Here is a 23,596-nt window from a genome sequence, read left to right as displayed (position 1 = left end):
GATATCAATACCTATGCCCCTCTTACCTCTGACCCCACTTCCAAATATCAACAGCAACTTAAAGCATTATTGTGGAAATATGTTGACAGAGGTTTTCTAACTAAGCGCATGGCTGAAAAGCTCTATCCCCAGTTCCCTATCAAACCTGTGTGGTATATAGTACCCAAGATCCATAAATCACTGGTAAACCCACCTGGGCGCCCCATAGTGTCAGGGAACGGTTCTCTGACCGAACCCCTGTCCTAATATCTGGATTGGATGTTGCGCCCAGTGTTAAAGGGGGTCCCTTCCTATTTGGAAGATACCACAGATTTTTGGGAGGCTCTGAAGGATGTACAATGGCAGGACGGCTTTTATCTAGCCGCGGTAGATGTGGAGAGTCTATACACCAGGATCCCACAGGAACTGGGGATAGAGACGATTAGGGATATTCTGCGCAGAATTAACAAAAGTGACGAATATGTTGATTTCGTCACAGAATCCCTCTTATTCGTATTGACACATAATGCTTTCATTTTTAATCAGGAATGGTTCAAACAATTGTCAGGCACAGCAATGGGGACACCAGTCTCATGCACCCTTGCCAATTTATTTTTAGCCATTTTTGAAGAGAGGTATATCTACACTGTCCAGAATCCATTCATTTGATATATCAAGGTTTTCCTTCGATATATCGATTATATATTCATTGTCTGGACGGGTGATCTGCATGCGTTTAGTGCATTCGTGGAATATTTAAATCAAGCTAACAATATGAACATGCGGTTCACCAGCACAATCAGTGCGGATAAACTGGATTTTCTTGATGTCAAGGTGAGGGTTAAAGATGGTCAGCTAAACCCCACCATTTACAGAAAAGGTACATCCACGAATGCACTATTGCATTATAAAAGTTACCACCCACCCCACGTAAAAACCGCCATTCCTTACGGCCAATTCATGCGTCTTGCTAGAATTGTGAAAGATGACACTGAGTTCAAAGAGCAATGTGGAGACATGAAGAGACGATTTTCACAGAGGGGTTACCCGGAGAAGATAGATAGCGCATATTTGAAGTGCCTGCACAAGAGAGGTTCTGGGTAGGGACATCCACACGAAAAAGAGGAGACAACAAAATAATGATGGAGAGCGTAGAGCGGTGTTCACATTCGACTTTTCACCAATGGCTTCCACTATTAAAACAGTGGTCTTGAACAATTGGCAGATGCTGCAGAGGGATCCCTCCCTGGCAGCCATGGTAGACAATCCTCCCATTGTCGGTTTTCGCAGAAATAAAACTATAGGAGACGCTGTTGTCAGGAGCAACCTCCCCCGTCCAGTTGATAACTGGCTGGGCAGGAGTGCTCCCAGAGGAAACTTCGCATGTGGACACTGCTCTATGTGCGCACATGTATACAAACAGAAGTATCTGCAGCTGGGACATGTAGGACATGTAGTTAAACAATTTATACACTGCAAGACCCAATATGTTGTGTATGCAATTTTGTGCCCATGCGGGAGATTTTACATTAGAAAGACACACAGGTGCCTATATATACACGTTTTAGGGAACACAAAAAATGTATTATCACCAGAAATGGAGCAACTAGATTAATTGAGCATATACATAATGAACATGCAGGGAACAGTGAAATTTTGAAATGTGTGGGTATTGAAGTGGTTCACACCCCCATGAGAGGGGGGGACAGAAAACGCATTCTCCTGCAGAGAGAAGCTGCATGGATAATCAAAACACAGGCCATGGGCCCTCTAGGGTTAAATGATAAGAATGACTTAGCTGTTTTCATTTGATTGGCTTTAGCACACATGTTTTTTATACTACTTGATTGTAACCAGTGACGTGCATGAGATGGGGGTATTTCTAGCCCCCTCCTCCTTCACGTCACAGGAGGCTTGACAAAGCGCAACACAGCGCAAAACAGCTGTAGCCTGTTCACTCACCTGTGTCCTGTCTGCGTCCACGATGTGTATTTGAAAAATAAACTGCAAACAGCAACTTTGTGACCAGTGGTGAGTGCCGCAGTGCTTTTTTCTTCTGCTATCAATATATATCGATGGTGTCCCACCATCGTTTCTAGGCAGGGTTTTTTCCTTTTAGGTTCCCCCCTTTTTGCTCTACCTAGTTAGGGGGGGCTCCCCCCCCCCCTCTCATGTCACCCACTACCTGGTCTTTTGCCACCCACTCTCTCGGCCGCCGCTTTGCCCACTTTGTTGTCTTATTCCCTCTTGTATTTCCCTCTTGCTATTACCTGCTTGTGCCTACTGCCCCTTTCTGGTGCGCTCGGTGCGGCCTGTGCTTCTTTCCTGCCTTTGCCGGAGGTCGCGAGATCTCGCAAGATTCCGGCGGCCATTTTGGGTTCAGATCCTCGCCGCTTGTCGCAGGATTTCGGCGGCCATCTTCATTCCCCCAGCGATACGTACCGGATCGGCCGCCTGCATTCCCGGCTCACCTCCTTTCGTCTATGGGGTGATTAACCCCTTCTTTGCCTTATCCCGCATTGTCTTTCCTTTGTAAGTACCTGCTTAGCCCTGGGACCCTCTTTTAGGCCCCTTCCCCCCCCCCCCCAATGATAGGGTTGAGAGTGAAGATCCTCATTTATTAGCGCTGCAGCGTTCAGTCTCCAATGCTATTATGGCGGCAATGGGCTCTATGTCAACTATCCTATCACAAAGCATATCACATGCCCTGACTGCCCACCCTCCTAGAGAGGTACTGCAGACGGCCCCTTTAATAAATACGCAATCCAACGCCGTAGACCCTTCTGTATCACAGGAAAATAGGACTGGTGTGCGTACTGCCACCCATGAGAGCGTGCTGGGATCACGCAAGAGAGCCTTGCCCTGCCAGGCAGAAAGGGCGCATACGTTGAAATGTGCTAGAGCACAATCGGGCAATGATCTGACTCCGATAGGGGTTCAGACGTAAAGGCGTTCGTGGACAATAGTTACCACTCTGAGGAGGATACCCCTAATCTGGTGCCAGACCCCATTGGCCCCAGACCTTCGAATTCATTAGTCAAGGACTCATCACCCGCAACCGATTTGGCCACTGCCCTGGTGGATCCTTCAGGTGAACTCATGTTCGACCCAGACGCCCATCACCACCCTAGGTCGGCGGAGTGGCTTCCTACTGAGCGCTGGGTTCATCACCCGCTCATTAAAGAGGAAGAGCAACAAGCTGAGAGCTGAGTGCCCCAGGCCCCTGGTCCCTAACAAAGTCTGCGACACTCCTGTTGTCGACCCGAAAATGACGCAGTTCCTATCTACGACTGGCTGAAACCCCCGTAAAGGGTTGGACTCCGCCTTACGGAGCTGTCAAGACAAGCTCCTTGATGTCTTCGGCCCTTTAACTAAACTGTTGGAAATAGCTGAGCCGATAGACCCTGAGGAGCTCCGCGGCTGGGCCCAGAGAGTGATATTTATCTCAGGGAATGCCAATACATCCTTGGCCATAGAACGGAGTAAGGCCATTCTCTTTAAGATTGACCCCAAGCTGGCCAACCTTGCCCTTACTGAGGCAGGTAAAGACGCGCAGGGTCTTTTGTTCGGCGATTCTTTTATTAAGGATCTGAGTCGCTTTGTAGGGGCGTTTACGGCCTTAGATAAAGCCCAATCGTCTATGCGTAGAGTGTTTCAGGGGCGGGTCTCCACCAGGGTCGGCAGTAGCATGGGCCGCCTGTCTGGCTGGTCCACTTTTCAGGCCCGTAGCGCGGGCCGAGGCTCCTTCCACCAGAAACCCCCATTCCAAGAACAGAGGAACTAGTCGCCTTTCTTCCTAGCCAGAGGTGGCCAGTGGCGTTCCAGATCCTTCTGTGGAAACTCCAATTCCAGGAGACCTTTCGGTAAGTCCTCCCCCAATGGGGGATTTTTCACCGTTGCATTGGGGGCAGACTCAGTCATTTTTTCCATGCCTGGTTAGCCATCACGTCAGACCCTTGGGTCTTGACCACGGTCAGGGTCTTTCATATCGAGCTCATAGACTCCCCAAGCCGCCTCCCTCCCCCCCTCCTTTTGTACTGCCAAGGCCCGTATGCACTCTGGTAGATCTGGAGCTTTTGTCCCTTTTCCACAAACGGGCGATAGAGAGGGCTTCTCCTTCCCCCAGGGGAGTCCTCAGCAATATCTTTCTTGTTCAGAAGAAGGGTGGTCAGATGCGCCCTGGTTATAAACCTGCGGGCTCTGAATACCATGGTTTGCTATCGCCAGTTCAAGACAGAGGGGATTCACCTCCTCAGAGATTTGCTTCTTCCGGGGGACTGGATGGTGAAATTGGACCTCAAGGATGCTTACCTGACGGTCCCGATTTCCACACAGTCCAGGGACCTGCTCAGTTTCCTATGGAGAGGGGATATTTGGCGCTTCACTTGCCTTACCTTCGGCCTGCCGTCGGCGCCTTGGTGTTTCACCAAACTGATGCGTCCGGCCATGTCATGGCTTCGCAGTCGAGGGGTACGTCTGATTGTCTACCTGGACGACATCCTTATCATACATCAATCCAGGTCAACCTTACTAGTTCTGGGCTGGACTTCGAATCTCCTCTCACGCCTCGGGTTTCTCCTCAACCTGGAGAAGTCTTGCCTGGTCCCGCTACAGAGGATAGAGTTCCTGGGGTTCACCGTGGACTCAATCGCCGAATCTCTCAGCCTCCCGATGTCGAAGTTGCGCTATATACGGAAGGAGCTACGGCATGCCCTGTCTGTTCCTCAGTTGACGTTGTGTCATCTAGCCCGCATCATTGGCCTGCTTGCCTCTTCAATCCAAGCTGTGTTTTAGGCTCCGCTGCATTACCGCGCCCTTCAACGCCTAAAAATAGCGCACCTTCTTTCAGGTTCAGAGTTTGCGGATACAGTGACCCTGGATTTGGAGGCTCGGGAAGAACTCCACTGGTGGATCGACAACCTGGAGGCGTGGAATGGCAAGGCGATTTTCGGTCTTCAGCCAGAGTTTACGGTGGAATCAGATGCGAGCCTGCAGGGCTGGGGGGCCCACGGCAACGGTATCTCCATGGGCGGCCGTTGGACGGAAGACGAGACGCGCCTCCACATCAATGCATTGGAACTTTTGGCCGGGTCCTTTGCTATTCGGAGCTTCACAAATGGGATGGCCCATGCGTGCATCAGGTTACGTATGGACAATGTTTCTGTCGTCCGATAAGTCAACCGTTTGGGAGGGACCCAGTCGGCGACTCTAGCACATCTCGAAGGAATTTTGGTCCTATTGCCTCTCCAAGGATATCATGGTTCAGGCGGAATATCTCCCTGGTCTCCACAACACTCGAGCGGATTGGAGCTCTCCCTGCTTTACAGACAGCAGCGATTGGAGACTAGCTCTGGAGATGTTCTCAGCAATATCAGATGTCTGGGGTCCTTTTACCATAGACCTGTTCGCTTCAAGACTCAACGCACAGCTTCCTTGCTTCTTCAGCTGTGCCCGGATCCGGAGGCGGTGGATGCCTTTCTTCAGGATTGGTCCGTGTCCCTTCTGTACGCTTTCCCACCGTTCGCGATGATTCCAAGGATGCTGCTGCAGGCTCGTCGCCAGAGTGCCGACTTGGTTGTGGTGGTCCCGTTTTGGGGGACTCAGAGTTGGTTCCCGGCTCTGCTAGAGCTCATCATAGATGTGCCTCTTCTCCTTCCGAGCAGATCTTCTTCACGACCCCCGGGGGTTTTGTCATCCGCTCCTGCTTGAGAGGTCCCTTCAGCTGCTAGCTTTCCGAATCTCAGGATTCCCGTTTCGGACGCAACTAGACGCCTCCTGGACAATGCATGGGCTCCCGGCACCAGAAAATCTTATCGGGCAGCCTGGAGATCTTGGGCTAGCTGGTGCTCGGAACGGGACCTGGATCCCATTTCGGCAGTTTCTTACCTCCTTGTTTGAGGCGGGGAAGGCTTATAGGACTATTAATCTTTTTCGGTCTGCCGTTTCATCCACTCATCAGGGCTTTGAGGGTATACCTGCAGGACAGCATCCTTTGGTGTGCCGCTTGCTGCTGGGTTCGCGCCTGGCTCGCCCTCCGCGACCTCGTTTTTCTACCACTTGGGATGTCTCCTTGGTGCTGTCTTTTTTGACTGCCTGGCCCAGCAATCCGGATCTCTCATTGAGAAAGTTTCCATGGTTACATTGTTCTTTATGTAAATTTCTTTGCTGCTATTGGTGGACAGTAAAGGAAGAGATAGCAATACTCGCCTCCTGTCTTTAATAAAACCATGACTTTACGTCATAGACTAGGAAATTCATGTAGTTCCTTCCTGAGGAAGCAGCCAAAACAGTTCACAGAATAAAAAAACGTAACTAGTGTTGTTTTGAGTTTGAAGCCCACTAGTCTCGTATAACTTTAGGAACCTGGGCAGCTCTATAGCAAATTCCCATCAGGTTAAGCTTTTCTTTTAGGGTTTATTCACACTTTGTGTAAATGCTGCAGGTGCTTCACAGCAGATTTTTTTAATGGGAAATCTGCAACATTTCTTTTACAAGCAAAATGCATGAGATTTTAAAAATTTCCCACACTCCAAGCATAAACTTGTGCTGCAGGTTTTTAATCCACAGCATTTCTATTATTGCTGCAGGTTTTACCCACAGCTTTCAACCTTTGCAATACAAAGGCGGAAAGCAGCGGAAGACCCACTGTGATATCTGCAGCAATGCAGCCCATTTCAGGGTTCTTTGCGCCAGCAGTGTATATCCCAAACTGCCTCAGAAAAGCCACAGCAGACTCACCATGTTTGAGTGTACCTTCAGTGGCTTTACACTGCCCAATTGTCGGGCAGACTATCAGGAATAAACATTAGTATGAACTCTTATCCCTGATAATCAACCCATGTAAAGGTGCCGCCGGGTGACACAATCGTTCACCTCAATCACCGACACATCATACTGTGTAAACAGCACGCTGCTGCCCAGAAACAATGCAGCTGAATGAGGATGAGTGATAGCAGTAGCCATCGCTCATCCCCTCCACTGACGAGCAGACAGTTGCCTGCCTCATCGGGCCTTGTAAACCAACTTTAGAGTACAGTCACACGTCGTGTAAATGCTGTGGAATCTCATGCACACACGGTGGAGAGTGTCCCAAGTGAAGTCCACACATAACGTGACGTGGTTTAGAATTTAAATCCACAGCATGTCAAATGTATGTTTGACAATATCTGCAAATCTCACCCTTTGCATTCACAAGGTTTATGTCAGTTTAAGGGTGCTGCCATATGTTGCGGCTGTGCTGCATTTTTGGTTTGGCAAAAAAACACATGCCGTTTTTGCAACAACATACTTGCGTTTGTTGCGGTTTCTTCCTGCAAGGGAAAACAGACAGCTAAATATAACTCTATTTTGTAAGAAATGTAATTCAGTTTTGCTGTGTGCGATTAGCTTTTTTTCCCTTTGCTGAAAAAAAACAAAACAACACATGCGTTTTTTTGATGCGTTTTTTTTTGTACCAAAAACACGGCACAGCTGCAACATTCTAAAGCTTCTCCAAGTCAATGTGCAAAGGTAAAAACAGACAGAAATCACATGATATTGTTCAGAGTTCAGTGGTTACGCACCAGAGACTGTGACATTGGAAGGGGGGGGGGGGGGAGGGATTTATTAAGCCGGACATTTTTTACACCAGTCTTAAAAGCAAACCCCAGTGGAGTATGATGCACCAGAATTAAGGCAGGTTTACAAAGAAAAAATCTGCAAGATTTCCATGTGGATTTCAGTGCGTTTCCACACCAAAAAACGCATGTGTTACTTCCAGTTTTGGGTGCTGATTTGATGTGGTTTTGCAGCATACCTCACCCTTGCATTGAAAAGGGTGAGATCCGCAGAAAGTAATCACATGCTGCATAGAAACATAGAAGGATGGCCTTATGCCTATCCCATGCATGCTTAAACTCCTCCACTGTATTTGCAGCTACCAGTTCTGCAGGAAGGCTATTCCATGCATCCACTACTCTCTCAGTAAAGTAATACTTCCTGATATTACTTTTAAACCTTTGCCCCGCTAATTTAAAACTATGCCCTCTTGTAGCAGTTTTTCTTCTTTTAAATATTCTCTCCTCTTTTACCTTGTTGATTCGCTTTATGTATTTAAAAGTTTCTATCATATCCCCTCTGTCTCATCTTTCTTCCAAGCTATACATGTTAAGGTCCTTTAATCTTTCCTGGTAAGTTTTATCCTGCAATCCATGTACCAGTTTAGTAGCTCTTCTCTGAACTCTCTCCAAAGTATCAATATCCTTCTGGAGATATGGTCTCCAGTACTGAGCACAATACTCCAAATGAGGTCTCACTAGTGATCTGTAGAGCGGCATGAGCACCTCCCTCTTTCCTCTAGTAATGCCTCTCCCTATACACCCAAGCATTCTGCTAGCATTTCCTGCTGCTCTATGACATTGTCTGCCTACCTTTAAGTCTTCTGTAATAATGACCCCTAAATCCCTTTCCTCAGATACTGAGGTTAGGACTGTATCACTGATTTTATATTCTGCTCTTGGGTTTTTACGCCCCAGGTGCATTATTTTGCACTTATCCACATTAAATTTTAGTTACCAGATTTTTGACCATTCCTCTAGTTTTCCTAAATCCTTTTCCATTTGGTGTATCCCTCCAGGAACATCAACCCTGTTACAAATCTTTGTGTCATCAGCAAAAAGACACACCTTACCATCGAGGCCTTCTGCAATTTCGCTGATAAAGATATTAAACAATATGGGTCCCAGAACAGATCCCTGAGGAACCCCACTGGTAACAAGACCTTGGTCTGAATATACTCCATTGCCTACAACCCTCTGTTGCCTCTCCCTCAGCCACTGCCTAATCCATTCAACAATATGGGAGTCCAAGCCCAAAGACTGCAATTTATTGATAAGCCTTCTGTGTGGGACAGTATCGAAAGCCTTACTGAAGTCTAGATAAGCGATGTCTACTGCACCTCCGCCATCTATTGTTTTAGTCACCCAATCAAAAAAATCAATAAGATTAGTTTGACATGATCTCCCGGAAGTAAACCCATGCTGTTTTTCATCTTTCAATCCATGGGATTTTAGATGTTCCACAATCCTCTCCTTAAGTATGGTTTCCATTAATTTCCCCACTATTGATGTCAGGCTTCCTGGCCTATAGTTGCCCGATTCTTCCCTACTACCTTTCTTGTGAATCGGCACAACATTTGCTAATTTCCAATCTTCTGGGACGACTCCTGTTGCCAGTGATTGGTTAAATAAATCTGTTAATGGTTTTGCTAGTTCACCGCTGAGCTCTTTTAATAGCTTTGGGTGTATCCCATCAGGCCCCTGTGACTTATTTGTATTGATTTTAGACAGCTGACTTAGAACCTCTTCCTCTGTAAAGACACATGCATCAAAAGATTCATTAGTCTTCTTTCCTAACTGAGGTCCTTTTCCTTCATTTTCCTTCGTAAAGACTGAACAGAAGTATTCATTGAGGCAGTAAGCTAGTTCTTTATCTTCTTCCATATACCTTCCTTCTTTTGTTTTGAATTTTGTAATTCCTTGTTTTAGTTTCCTTTTTTCATTTATGTATCTGAAGAATGCCTTATCGCCTTTTTTCCCTGACTAAGCTAATTTCTCTTCTGCCTGTGCTTTAGAAGCTCTTATAACTTGTTTGGCCTCTCTCTGCCTAATCTTGTAAATTATCCTGTCATCCTCGTTTTTTTTTTTTTATTATAATTCCTAAATGCTATCTTTTTGTTTTTAATGATTTTGGCCACTTCTGCTGAGTACCACAGTGGTCTTTTCCTTTTTTTTGCTTTTACTGACAAGCCTAATGCAATTTTCTGTTGCCTTCAATAGTGCCTCTTTTAAGTAGTCCCATTTCTCCTGGACTCCAATGAAACTGTTCCAATCTTATAGGGACTCGTATACCACTAATCTAATTTTAGAAAAGTCAGTTTTTCTAAAATCTAAAACTTTTGTTTTTGTGTGGTGTGACTCACTGTACTTATAGTAAACCACACTGACTGGTGATCACTTGATCCCAAGCTTTCCCCTACAGTAATATCATATACCAAATTCCCATTTGTGAATACTAAATCTAAAATGGCCTCCTTCCGGGGTTGGCTCCTCAACTACTTGTTGTAGAGATAATCCCAGTAGGGAATTTAAAATATCTGTACTCCTGGCAGAACTAGCTATTTTGGTTTTCCAGTTTACATCAGGAAGATTGAAGTCTCCCATAATGATAACTTCCCCCTTCAATGTCATGGCAGGTCAATTTCAGCAGGAAACAAAGAAGCAATGTGTACATGAGATTTATGAAATTCCATACACTTTGCTGGTACTTTATTACAGTGGGGTTTTTTTTGCGTGGAAAAACCTAGAATAATCCACAGCGTTCACAGTTAGCTTAAGAGGCAATAATTGTGGCACATCATTTGGAGTTTTGTGCTCTAGAAAACTATGCCTGATAGGAAACTGACATAGATTTCTGATCTTCTGGCACCAGTTTTCTGGTAAAAATGTTGATAAGGCCGAATGCACACGGCCGTGTTCCGCAGCCGAGAGCGGACCGTGGAAACCCGGCTGGGATTCCTGCTGACAGAATGAGCGCACGGCGTCATTGGTTGCTATGACGTCGTGCGCTTCATGCAGCCGCTGCTGTACAGTAATACACTAGTATAGTGTATTACTGTACAGCAGCGGCTGCATGAAGTGCACGGCGTCATAGCAACCAATGACGCCGTGCGCTCATACTATCAGCAGGAATCCCAGCCGGGTTTCCACGGTCCGCTCTCGGCCACAGAACACGGCCGTGTGCAGTCGGCCTAAATGAGTAGGGCCACCTCCTCCTGCCCAATCCTCCTTTTTGTAAAAGTGGCAAGGGAGGTTGCAAAGGGCAAATACTCTGGCGTACTAAGTTCAAACATTCCCCCATTGTGCCCTGTATTTTTATATTTCAGGATTATTCAGACGAGCGTTGTTCTAATCTGTTTGCTGTCTGGGTGTTGAATGGATACCACCGCACTGAACACTGATTAGTGATAGTCAATTGACTAATTCACATGTGCATTTGTTCTGAGATTCTGAGAAAAAGAAAGAAAATTAGAGCATGGGCCATTTTGGTTTGATTCTCTTCAAGTGAACGATTGTACGATAAAAACAAACCAACACGGAAGCCAACTGTGTATGGTCCACTTAACCCCTTAAGGACACATGACGTACCGGTACGGCATGTTTCCCGAGTCCTTAAGGACACATGACGTACCGGTACGTCATGGCTTTAAATAGCGATGCCGGCGCCGCGGGGGTTAATCGGAACGGGATGCCGGCTGAAATCATTCAGCCGGCATCCTGTAACAATGCAGGGGGGGGGGGTCATTTGACCCCCCCGCATCGACGATATCCCGTAATCGGTTGCTGCCGTGGCGTCCCACGCTTCCAGCTTTCTCCGGTATGTTTGTCTTACTTCCGGCTCTGTCAGGATCTCGCCTTTGGTCTCGCGAGAATCTTGTTTCGGATAGTTGTTTCGTGAGTCCCAATACGTGTGTGTGAGTTGACTAGAGTTCTTCCCGTCTCTATTAGGATTATCGGTTCTCGATCCTTTAGCACATGGCCATGCACCGTCTCACAGGTGACGCCACGGCAGCAACCGATTACGGGATATACATAGTGAGACCATACGGGACACAGTGAGTAAAACTTACAATCGATAGAGATATATATGTGGAGCCACGCCATACCCCTGTGACGATACCAACACAGGTGGGACTTTAAAAATCATATCGGACTACTGATCTTGCTTGGGTGGCACACTTGGAGCCTTAAGGGAACCATGGCAGAGGACCGATACACTGTTTAGTACGAACTAATGCTTGAAAGTCATATTGTGCACCTGTTGCAGTGATTTTTTATTTAACCATTGGTCTCAAATTGTCAATCTACAAGGAGCTAAACAAATAGCCCTACAAATAAGTCGCCTGGCCATAGAAAACTGCGATTCATCAGTCACACTAAACAAGTGGGATACGGATGCAGTGATATATGGTGCAGCGAACCATCAGGACAGCACAATAGCGATTGCTTTTTGAATATTGAAATTCTCGAATTGAATGTGTGTACCATTTTTATGCTTTTATATTCATTTAAGAAGTGCACAAATAGTTATTATTTAATAAAAGTTTTATAAATTCAAAACAATCCCACGTGTACTCCGACTGTCTGAGTGCCGGTTCCACTCTATACACTAATTATTTTGCTCACATGCCCCATTGTTTAAAAAGATTCCGTCCATAGCAACCGCTCTTCATCAGACTTCATTCTGACTCTCTTCTCAAGATGGCCGCCGATGCCCTCACCCTGAGGCTAAGACCGCCTTCCCTCACTACCCAGAATTCATTCGGCTCATCTCGGGAACGCGAAGCCTCACCTCAACCAATAGGCTTTCTCCACACTTAAACACGCCCTCTTCCTCTTGAGAGCGCATAGTCTTGCATGTGGCTGTATTCTTGCATCTCATATCAACGTGGACTCCTATAAACAATGGTAAGCAAGTCATTATTACCTAACCGCCCTAGCGTCAAATAAGTCCTTTTCTTTAGTCTGATTGTTAGTTGTTTGATATGGTAAAGCATGGTGGAATCCCCTCCCCGCTTCACCACCTCGCTCAGCCGTCGCTCCACAGCAATGTGTACATGAGATTTATGAAATTCCATACACTTTGCTGGTACTTTATTACAGTGGGGTTTTTTTTGCGTGGAAAAACCTAGAATAATCCACAGCGTTCACAGTTAGCTTAAGAGGCAATAATTGTGGCACATCATTTGGAGTTTTGTGCTCTAGAAAACTATGCCTGATAGGAAACTGACATAGATTTCTGATCTTCTGGCACCAGTTTTCTGGTAAAAATGTTGATAAGGCCGAATGCACACGGCCGTGTTCCGCAGCCGAGAGCGGACCGTGGAAACCCGGCTGGGATTCCTGCTGACAGAATGAGCGCACGGCGTCATTGGTTGCTATGACGTCGTGCGCTTCATGCAGCCGCTGCTGTACAGTAATACACTAGTATAGTGTATTACTGTACAGCAGCGGCTGCATGAAGTGCACGGCGTCATAGCAACCAATGACGCCGTGCGCTCATACTATCAGCAGGAATCCCAGCCGGGTTTCCACGGTCCGCTCTCGGCCACAGAACACGGCCGTGTGCAGTCGGCCTAAATGAGTAGGGCCACCTCCTCCTGCCCAATCCTCCTTTTTGTAAAAGTGGCAAGGGAGGTTGCAAAGGGCAAATACTCTGGCGTACTAAGTTCAAACATTCCCCCATTGTGCCCTGTATTTTTATATTTCAGGATTATTCAGACGAGCGTTGTTCTAATCTGTTTGCTGTCTGGGTGTTGAATGGATACCACCGCACTGAACACTGATTAGTGATAGTCAATTGACTAATTCACATGTGCATTTGTTCTGAGATTCTGAGAAAAAAAAAGAAAATTAGAGCATGGGCCATTTTGGTTTGATTCTCTTCAAGTGAACGATTGTACGATAAAAACAAACCAACACGGAAGCCAACTGTGTATGGTCCACTTAACCCCTTAAGGACACATGACGTACCGGTACGGCATGTTTCCCGAGTCCTTAAGGACACATGACGTACCGGTACGTCATGGCTTTAAATAGCGATGCCGGCGCCGCGGGGGTTAATCGGAACGGGATGCCGGCTGAAATCATTCAGCCGGCATCCTGTAACAATGCAGGGGGGGGGGGTCATTTGACCCCCCCGCATCGACGATATCCCGTAATCGGTTGCTGCCGTGGCGTCCCACGCTTCCAGCTTTCTCCGGTATGTTTGTCTTACTTCCGGCTCTGTCAGGATCTCGCCTTTGGTCTCGCGAGAATCTTGTTTCGGATAGTTGTTTCGTGAGTCCCAATACGTGTGTGTGAGTTGACTAGAGTTCTTCCCGTCTCTATTAGGATTATCGGTTCTCGATCCTTTAGCACATGGCCATGCACCGTCTCACAGGTGACGCCACGGCAGCAACCGATTACGGGATATACATAGTGAGACCATACGGGACACAGTGAGTAAAACTTACAATCGATAGAGATATATATGTGGAGCCACGCCATACCCCTGTGACGATACCAACACAGGTGGGACTTTAAAAATCATATCGGACTACTGATCTTGCTTGGGTGGCACACTTGGAGCCTTAAGGGAACCATGGCAGAGGACCGATACACTGTTTAGTACGAACTAATGCTTGAAAGTCATATTGTGCACCTGTTGCAGTGATTTTTTATTTAACCATTGGTCTCAAATTGTCAATCTACAAGGAGCTAAACAAATAGCCCTACAAATAAGTCGCCTGGCCATAGAAAACTGCGATTCATCAGTCACACTAAACAAGTGGGATACGGATGCAGTGATATATGGTGCAGCGAACCATCAGGACAGCACAATAGCGATTGCTTTTTGAATATTGAAATTCTCGAATTGAATGTGTGTACCATTTTTATGCTTTTATATTCATTTAAGAAGTGCACAAATAGTTATTATTTAATAAAAGTTTTATAAATTCAAAACAATCCCACGTGTACTCCGACTGTCTGAGTGCCGGTTCCACTCTATACACTAATTATTTTGCTCACATGCCCCATTGTTTAAAAAGATTCCGTCCATAGCAACCGCTCTTCATCAGACTTCATTCTGACTCTCTTCTCAAGATGGCCGCCGATGCCCTCACCCTGAGGCTAAGACCGCCTTCCCTCACTACCCAGAATTCATTCGGCTCATCTCGGGAACGCGAAGCCTCACCTCAACCAATAGGCTTTCTCCACACTTAAACACGCCCTCTTCCTCTTGAGAGCGCATAGTCTTGCATGTGGCTGTATTCTTGCATCTCATATCAACGTGGACTCCTATAAACAATGGTAAGCAAGTCATTATTACCTAACCGCCCTAGCGTCAAATAAGTCCTTTTCTTTAGTCTGATTGTTAGTTGTTTGATATGGTAAAGCATGGTGGAATCCCCTCCCCGCTTCACCACCTCGCTCAGCCGTCGCTCCACAGCAGCCACACAATCTGCTGTTCCAAATTATGCTGCCGGGAGGTTTAGGAACTTGAGCAGTTTATCAGTTGTGCCCTCCAAATACAAACTGCAGCAGGCAAAGTGTGTCTAATATGTTCACTTTATGTACAGCATCGGCTGTTACGATGCAATCTTGAGGATGTTTTTTTTTTGGATGTTTTTTTTTAATGCCTGAATAGGTGACCAAATCTTGGCAACATAAGTTGTGTGAATGAGGCAATGGCCAGCATAAATGCTGGGAAGTTGGCACATACTGTATATGGGCTGTATAACTACTGTGATGGGGGCACATTTATGGGCTGCATAACTCCTGTGAAGGGGGCACATGTGGGATGAATAACTACTGTGAAGGGGGCACATATATGGGCTGCATTAATTCTGTGAAGGGGGCACATATATGGGCTGCATTACTTCTGTGGGGCACATATATGGGCTACATAACTTCTGTGAAGGGGCACATATATGGGCTGCATACCTACTTTGAAGGGGGCACATATATGGGCTGCATAACTTTTGTGAGGGGGGGCACATATGTGGGATGCCTACTACTATGAAGGTGACACATATATGGCCTGCGAAAGGCATGTGAAGGGGGCACAGTGTTGGAATTACTATTATGTGCTACATTATAGTGACAGAGTTAGATGAGAAATGATTGATTTGGAGTTAGATTTGTTGGGTAGAATTGTAAAAAATGCCATGAAGGTAAACCTATTTTACAGGTTTTACAAAAATAAATAATGGGAATTGTATATACGATATATATATATATATATATATATATATATAGATAGATAGATATAACACATATACACAGCCGACTAGCTGCTCTATTTGTATATAATGGGAGCTCGTTTCCACTTGTGGCTGGGTACCTAGTGTAATGAAAAATCTCACGTTCACTTGAGGCTCTCTGACGCTTTGCGCTTTAATACTCCGTAGAACAGGATTTAGAGCGCTCTATGCAGCAAGTAACTTCCACGGTCTGACGGAAGCACGCACGCAGCGAGCGGGACTGGCCACTACTACGTCCTCCGTCTTCTGGATAGGAGGACACCTAACAACGCTAGCGGCACCTCTGAAATGCCAGAGGGAGGACTGAACATGCAGGAATTACTAGGTAAACTAAGGAACTAATGTAAAATTAATGAGACACATCCAATTACGTGGGGAAAAAAAAAAAGACATTTACCCTTTAAGTCACCACTAAGGGGAGATCAGTGCATGGTTGGGTATACAGTTATCCACAGAGTACAGAATGGATAAACCACTATATTTTCAGATGTTTGGCCTCATTTATTTGACCAGGAAATGGCTAGAACCAGTGCTTTTATCAGCACCTGATGTGCTGTCATGGACAAGTTCCTGTGGGCATTAGTGAAGTAAGGGAAGCATTGAGACCTGGAAACAGCAGACCAGCTTGTTGACCTGGTGGAACGATATTCTGAAGCTGAAAATCTTCTAAATAAGTCCCATACCTCAACCCCAATGATTGCAAGAGTTCCTGGTAAGACTGTTTCGGGGTTTAAGGGAGCTGGAAGAATGTAGACTTTAAGTGAGGAAGATAATGTTACCATTGTCTGCAATGAAAGCTGTAATCATCGCTTTGCACTGACCTTCCCCTGGTGATGGCTGCATGAAAATGCAGTGTTTTCATATCGGGAACAAAAGAAGGAGTTCAGCGCCGAGCCCCTTCTCCCCACTGACCCTGCAGCAGTTGCATGTCCTGCCTTCATTGAAGGTACACCACTGGTCATGGGAGCCTAAGGTTTATTGACATACAGTGGATATAAAAAGTCTACACACCCCTGTAAAATGTCAGGTTTCTGTGCTGTAAAAAAAATGAGACAAAGATAAATAATTTCAGAACTGTTTCCACCTTTAATGTGACCTATAAATTGTACAACTCAATTGAAAAACAAACTGAAATCTTTTAGGTGGAGGGAAGAAAACTAAAAAAAACTTAAATAATGTGGTTGCATAAGTGTACACACCCTCTTATGACTGGGGATGTAGCTGTGTTAAGAATTGAGCAATCACATTCAAAATCCTGTTAAAAAGGAGTCAGCATACACCTGCCATCATTTAAAGTGCCTCTTATTAACCCCAAATAAAGTTCAGCTGCTCTAGTTGGTCTTTCCTGAAATTTTCTTAGTCACATCCCACAGCAAAAGCCATGGTCCACAGAGAGCTTCCAAAGCATCAGAGTGATCTCATTGTTAAAAGGTATCAGGCAGGAGAAGGGTAAAAGAATTTCCAAGGCATTAGATATACCATGGAACACAGTGAAGACAGTCATCATCAAGTGGAGAAAATATGGCACAATAGTGACATTACCAAGAACAGGACGTCCCTCCAAAATTGATGAAAAGACGAGAAGAAAACTGGTCTGGGAGCCTATCAAGAGGCCTACAGCAACATTCAAGGAGCTGCAGAAATATCTGGCAAGTACTGGCTGTGTGGTACATGTGACAACAATCTCCCGTTCTCTTCATATATCTGGGCTATGGGGTAGAGTGGCAAGACGAAAGCCTTTTCTTATGAAGAAAAACATCCAAGCCAGGCTACATTTTGCAAAAACACATCTGAAGTCTCCCAAAAGCATGTGGGAAAAGGGGTTATGGTCTGATGAAACCAAGGTTGAACTTTTTGGCCATAATTCCAAAAGATATGTTTGGCTCAAAAACAACACTGCAGATCACCAAAAGAACACCATACCCACAGTGAAGCATGGTGGTGGCAGCATCATGTTTTGGGGCTGTTTTTCTTCAGCTGGAACTGGGCCTTAGTTAAGCTAGAGGGAATTATGAACAGTTACAAATACCAGTCAATATTGGCACAAAACCTTCAGGCTTCTGCTAGAAAGCTGAAGATGAAGAGGAACTTCATCTTTCAGCATGACAACGACCCAAAGCATACATCCAAATCAACAAAGGAATGGCTTCACCAGACGAAGATTCAAGTTTTGGAATGGCCCAGCCAGAGCCCAGACCTCAATCCGATTGAAAATCTGTGGGGTGATCTGAAGAGGGCTGTGCACAGGAGATGCCCTCACAATCTGACAGATTTGGAGTGTTTTTGCAAAGAAGAGTGGGCAAATCTTGCCAAGTCAAAATGTGCCATGCTGATAGAGTCATACCCAAAAAGAATGAGTGCTGTAATAAAATCAAAAGGTGCTTCAACAAAGTATTAGTTTAAGGGTGTGCACACTTATACAACCATATTTTATTTTTCAATTTTTTCTTCCCTCTACCTAAAAGATTTCAGTTTGTTTTTCAATTGAGTTGTAACGTTTATAGGTCACATTAAAGGTGGAAAAAGTTCTGAAATGATGTATCTTTGTCTAATTTTTTTACATCACAGAAACCTGACATTTTAACAGGGGTGTGTAGACTTTTTATATCCACTGTACATGGAGAATGGGGCCTATGCTGTCTGTGGTTTGATCCTACTGAAGAGCTATTGCAGCACAAATGTCTGTAACAGAAAGGTGTCAGAACACACATTGCATCATAGCTTGCTGCACAGCTTTAAATTAATTAGCGTGTCCATGCTGACACATGTCAACTGTAGAAAGACCCTACAATGGGCAGTGAGCATAAGAACTGCATTACGGAGCAATAAAAGAAAGTTGTTTGGTCTGATGGATCATGTTTCTTTTACATCATGTGGATGGCTGGGGAAAACAAGCCAGCAGATGCAGTGCAATGCTGGGAATTTCTTGATGGGAAACTTTGGTTCCTGGCAATCGTGTGGATATTATTTTGACAGATAACACCTCAACATTTCTGCAGACCAAGTACACCCCTTCTTGGCTGAGTGTCACCACCAGACATCTGAGAAGCTCTGACAGACGTCCTTCAGAACCTCCTACTTGAGGTTCCTTTTGTTTTGCTTTCCTTTTCTCATCTCGTTAGCCTCTCTCAGCTGTCATGTAGTTGCACTGATTGCATCCCTTTAAATCCCTTCCCATACTGCATCACTTTGCAGTTTATACAACTTCCTGGAGTGTATGCATGCTGGATGCTACTACTGAGTCTTCTACAAATAAGTTTTGTTCATTAATTTGTGTTTTCCTGTTTGCTGGATCCCAGGTGACCCTGACTCCCTCCGTATCAAGTGTAGGGAGCCGGTGGTCGTGTCCCCTCACTATTATAGGGTGTTCAGGTGTTATACAGTCGAGGTACGAGGATATGCGATCATCTACCATTGAGATTTTTGCATAGGCTGAGCAGTTAGGGAGAGAGCCAGGTCTGTTGCAGGGCTCTCCCTTTTGTTCCTTAGTTTTGGATCCAGTCAGTCGGATCTTCATTTTGTGTCTTCTAGTTTTCTATACACCTTCCGTGACACTGAGGTGGTCAAAACTTACAGGCTAGGATATGCCTCAAATGTCAGATAGGTGCAGGTCCTACCTCTGGGACCTGCTCCAATCTCTAGAATGGGGCCCCTGAAGTGAATGAGGGCACATCCATGAGAAGCCACTCTCCATTCACTGCTATGGGACTGCCGGAAATAGCTGAGTCCCAGCTCGGATATTTTTGTAACTCCCATAGCAGGGAATATAAAATGTCTGTGCATGTGCAGCTGATCTCCCTTCAATTCAAGGGCACCATTCTGGAGATAGAAGCAGGTCCCAGAGATGGGACCTGCACCTGTATGACATTTGTGGCATACCCTAGCAATATGCAATAAAATGCTGAGATGCAAAAACCTCTTTAATTAATATTTAACAGTAATTGCTAACATTTTGGTGCCAGAAACCATGAGAAATCGTCAGAGGTCTTGAGGAGTCAACAGGTTTAGAGTTGTTTTGACTGTACAAGGGAGACCAACAAAATATTAGCCTAATACTGGTGTGGATATGCAGTACACAAAAATCTTAGTAATATTCTACACTGTAATACTTTTACTTTACAGTTCTTATTATAGTCTTCTAGAGCCATAGTTACTGTGTTGCTCTTTGCTATGGAAACCTAGAAGCTTAGTAGCTAGCTATACGTTTATCTGAACTTCCATAATGCTGCAGGACAGTTAGTTATTACCTACATCAGGCTAAAACGCCAGGTATAAAGATAATTCTTCCTAGAATGCATATCACCACAAGAAGCTTCATGCAGAGTTCCAGAAAGGAATGCTGGTTGATCTCAGCCCTAAAGGCTATAATACAGAATATAACCAAGGATTAGTGCATGTAATGCAATGTATTTAAAAAGTTTCAATTTTTTATGTTTAACTGACATGTCAGCTTAGGCTACTTTCACACTTGCGTTCAGAGCGGATCCGTCTGAGACGGATCCGCTCATATAATGCAGACGATGGATCCGTTCAGAACGGATCCGTCTGCATTATATTGTAAAATAGATTCTAAGTGTGAAAGTAGCCGCAGACGGATCCGTCCAGACTTTACATTGAAAGTCAATGGGGGACGGATCCCTTTGAAAATTGCACCATATTGTGTCACCTTCAAACGGATCCGCCCCCATTGACTTCCATTGTAAGTCTGGACAGATCCGTTTGCCTCCGCACGGCCAGGCGGACATCCGAACGCTGCAAGCTGCGTTCGGGTGTCCGCCTGCTGAGCGGAGCGGAGGCTGAACGCTGCCAGACTGATGCATTCTGAGCGGATCCGCATCCACTCAGAATGCATTAGGGCTTGACGGATGCGTTTGGGGCCGCTTGTGAGAGCCTTCAAACGGAACTCACAAGCGGAGCCCTGAACGCTAGTGTGAAAGTAGCCTTACCCTGGGTTCACACCTGAGCGTTTTACAGCGCGTTCAAACGCGCTGTAAAACGCTTAAGACATGAAAACCAATGCTTCCCTATGGGAAGGGTTCACACCTGGGCGTTTTACAGCGCGTACGAACGCGCTGTAAAACGCCCGACGCTCAAACAAGTACTTGAGCTTCTTTGGGGCGTTTTGACGCGCGTTTGTGGCCATAGGACACTGCAGTCAATGACACAAACGCGCGTCAAACGCGCGTTTACTATTACAAAAAACGCGCATAAAAACGCGCGACAAAAACGCGCGTAAAACGCGCGTTTGAGGAACGCTCAGGTGTGAACCCAGGGTTAGTGATACATTTTTGTTGGCTTACTTTGCATGAAACAGATGTGTCATTTGACCCCAGCAAAGGTCAATCCTGGTCAAATCTAAAAAGTGATGGAGGATGCAGGCAACACGTTAAAAGTGTAAGGGTACATTCACACGACAGTATGTGTTTTGCGGTCCGCAAATTGCGGATCCGCAAAACACGGATACCGGCCGTGTGAATGTAGCCGGCCCCATGATAGAAATGCCTATTTTTGTCCGCGCTGTAAAACGCTCAAGTGTGAACCAGGGCCATAGGGAAGCATTGGTTTTCATGTGTTGAGCGTTTTACAGCGCGTTTGAACGTGCTGTAAAACGCTCAGGTGTGAACCCAGCGTAAGAAGTAGGGGAGGCATGGAGACCTGAAAACAGCAGACCAGCTGACCTGGTGGGACGATATTCTGAAGTTGAAAATCTTTTAAATAACTCCCATCCCTCAGCTCCAGTGATGGCAAGAGTTCTGGGGTTTAAGGGAGCTGGAAGAATGTAGAGTGAGGAGGATAATGAGGCTGTAGGCTCAGGGAAACCTGGGATGCATAATTATGAACTAAACAAAGGGGCCTATAAGATGTTTCTGGTGCCATTAGTTGGGTCATATTGCAACGAGCTGTTGTGGGAACCTATGCAAAGTGATGCTGCCTTGATTTAAAAAAAAAAAAGTATAGCTATGTTTGCGTAAGTGGTGTTTACTGCTGTATGTTCAGACAGATCAAAAAAAACATTTGTGCGAGTTGAAGGTGGATGATAAAAGTGAGATTGCACTGCTGGACTTGGAGAGCAGTAACTCTGGTAAAAGCCAGCCTTATTGGTCCCCCTTGAATTACAAGTACCTATGGGCCAGTGTTTCATAAGCTTGGACTAGTCCCAGCACTAATGCAGGATGTTATTCATGGAAGAGATTTTACACATCTTTAGAAATTACAGGAAAGCAATTTGATTTTGCTAACAAAAGGAGGTGCACCAGAGATTCTCAGTGCCTGATGTAAGCCCGGAACCATTTGAGGTTTCCTTAAAAAAGGATGTAGTTGGGGTATCTGCATATAGGTTCATCCCATTTCCATTCTCTATTATGGCAGGAGAGCTAGAGGAGCCAACATCAAAGACATAGATTGAAAAGGTTACATATCAAGTTGTGCCAGACCTAGGCGTTATGAAAGACTTTCAAAGTGAGCAAATGAGGGACCCTACCCATATGTGAGCCAATGAAAATATTAATGTGGTAAACGGGGAGCCCCTGCAGCCTGGTACTAGGCTTCTCTTGCCTACATAGCTCTGGAGAATGAGTTGTTGTGTCAAATAGATATGAAGGTGGAAGATATTGTGAAGGAGCTAGAACAGCTCTGGATCTGGCACGTTTACACATCGGTGGCCATTTGGGGATCCAGAAAACTACTGAGAGAATCTTGCAAAGGTTTGTCGGCCTGGGATACATGGGGACATCAAAGCTTATTGTTAATTATGACCTCAGTGTCAGATTTTAGCACCTATGCAGCCCTTTGGTACCCTTACGCATTTAACTACCGTCACCCCGATGCCATATCTTTACAAAATATGTCATCTAAGACTAGTACAAAAGAATTATTCTTAATTCAGTTGAGTTGGTATTCCAAAAGAAATACTCAGACCAAGGAAACCCCTTTATGTCTAATGTAAAGAAGGAACTTTGTATGCTTTCTAAAGTTTCCCAACTACATACATCTCTCTATCACCCCAAACTGATGGTTTGGTTGAAAGGCTTAATAAGACTCTAAAAAAGGTAGTAGACAAAGATTGAAAAAAGTGTGACTTTCCAGTCCTGTATCTACTGTTTGCTATAAGGGAAGTTCCACAATCGAACACAGGGTTTTTACCTTTTCAGCTTGTGTATGTTAGATATCCCCAAGGTTTATTAGATGTGGCTAAAGAAACATGAAAAGGACAGGTCACCTCGTACAACAGTATAATAGTCACAGATACAGGACAGAATTTCAACAGTCATGCCAATTGTTAGAGAACACATGGAACAGGCTCAAGGAGCCTATAAAATTATTTATGATGGGGGGAGGTGAGGGGGGGGGGGGGGGGGCTAATGTTCAAACATTTACACCAGGGGATCAAGCGCTAGTTCTTGTCCCCAGAGTGGAGAGTAAATTCTTAGCCAAATAGCAGGGAACTTTTGAAATTATTTAAAAAGTACAGTAGGTGAGGTAAACTATAAAGTATACCAACCAGGTATAAGGAAACTCAAACAGATTTACCATGCGAGTCTTATAAAACCTTGGAAAGACCATCAAGCCCTGTGACCAGAACTTGCTCCACCCATCAGTAATGGGGCAGTAATGCCTGCCGTCAAGATAGCTGAGACTCTGTCCAATATACAAAAGGAAGAGGCTATACAACTGGTCATTCAGAACAGAAAATTATTTTCTAAGAAGCCAGGGCAGACACAGATTATAAAACATGATATAATAACTAAACCTGGGGTAAAAGACCATGTAAAACCA

Source organism: Bufo gargarizans, chromosome 1 (assembly GCF_014858855.1).
Source record: "Bufo gargarizans isolate SCDJY-AF-19 chromosome 1, ASM1485885v1, whole genome shotgun sequence".
In the NCBI taxonomy this organism is placed as follows: Eukaryota; Metazoa; Chordata; class Amphibia; order Anura; family Bufonidae; genus Bufo; species Bufo gargarizans.
This window is presented reverse-complemented; position numbering follows the sequence as displayed.